This window comes from Chinchilla lanigera, unplaced genomic scaffold, assembly GCF_000276665.1.
Source record: "Chinchilla lanigera isolate Chin_1 unplaced genomic scaffold, ChiLan1.0 scaffold00068, whole genome shotgun sequence".
Lineage (NCBI taxonomy): Eukaryota > Metazoa > Chordata > Mammalia > Rodentia > Chinchillidae > Chinchilla > Chinchilla lanigera.
Window position 1 is genome coordinate 6,602,822 of NW_004955469.1, and position 1,085 is coordinate 6,603,906.

At 45.8% G+C, this 1,085-nt stretch overlaps 1 pseudogene; it reads right to left on the reverse strand.

Moving 5' to 3' along the window:
• Positions 1–495: 495 nt before the first annotated feature.
• Positions 496–807, reverse strand: LOC102029169 (annotated as a pseudogene).
• Between the last annotated feature and the right edge of the window lie 278 nt (positions 808–1,085).

Sequence of the window (1,085 nt, forward strand, 5' to 3'; positions counted from 1 at the left end):
CTACTCTGTAAAGGGAACTTCCCTGGGCTTTGGGCAGGGGGAATGAAAGAAAAATACAGTATGATACAAAAAATAGAAAACTTCGGTCCAGGTTCAAATGGTTGCAATCCAGTTAAGAGATTTTGCCACTGAAGCCCATGTGCTTTAGGCCTGCAATAAGTACCTGTTTGGGTTACTCCCCCTGGGCAGCCATAACTAAGTACCACAGACAGGGGTGCTTAAACAACAAATTTTTTTTTAGAATGCAAAGTATTCTATTTTTAAACTTCTAAACTTTGAAAACAAGGTAGCTGAGGTTAAATAATAGAGCCTTCCAAAGCTGAGTGTGCTTGCTGAAACTCAGTTTTTCTGCATGAAATACAAAAACAACTTCCTGAAACTCCTGGTGGGAACAAGACTGTTCTGATGGCTTGTGACAAGATGAGCTGAGCGAACTCAGTTTGTAGCGTCCCTTTTTCTCCTTGGCAAGGGCTCAGAAACCTATGGGGCACTGTTCTAGTTGTACCCTGACAGCTCCCTCCCGAAGGTCTCCTGGGAAGTGTACGCCATGCACAGGAAGCTATCCTCATGGGTCTCGTTCTCATACACCTCCGAGATTGGCGTGGACACACTCACCACGCTGGTCTTGACAAGCTCACTCATGTTAACACAGTCAGGGACGAGGAAGTTGGTTTTATCCAGGACAGACAGATGCTTCTCACCTTTGTATTGTTCTGTGATCACCAGGGTCTTAATGGGATGCTGCTTTCGGATGAGCTGGACATCTATTCTTTGTTTGAAGGTGCTTGAAGGTCTTTTTGATGGCATTATGCTGGAGGTCCCAGAGGCGGTGGCTCCAGATCTGGTGAAGGCGACTTCTCTCGTAACAACAGAAATTAATCTGTACAAATCTGACAGTTGGAAGTCCAAGGTCAGATGTAGTTTCTCTTTCTAGCTTACGGGTGACCGCCTCCTTGCTATGTCTGAACATGGCCTTTCTTCTGTGCTGCATGAACCCATGATCTCTTTGCATGCCTGACTTCCCCTTATAAGAGCTTCAGACAGACCCATCCTTCCAGCCTCACTGGGTTCCACCCTTATAGCTT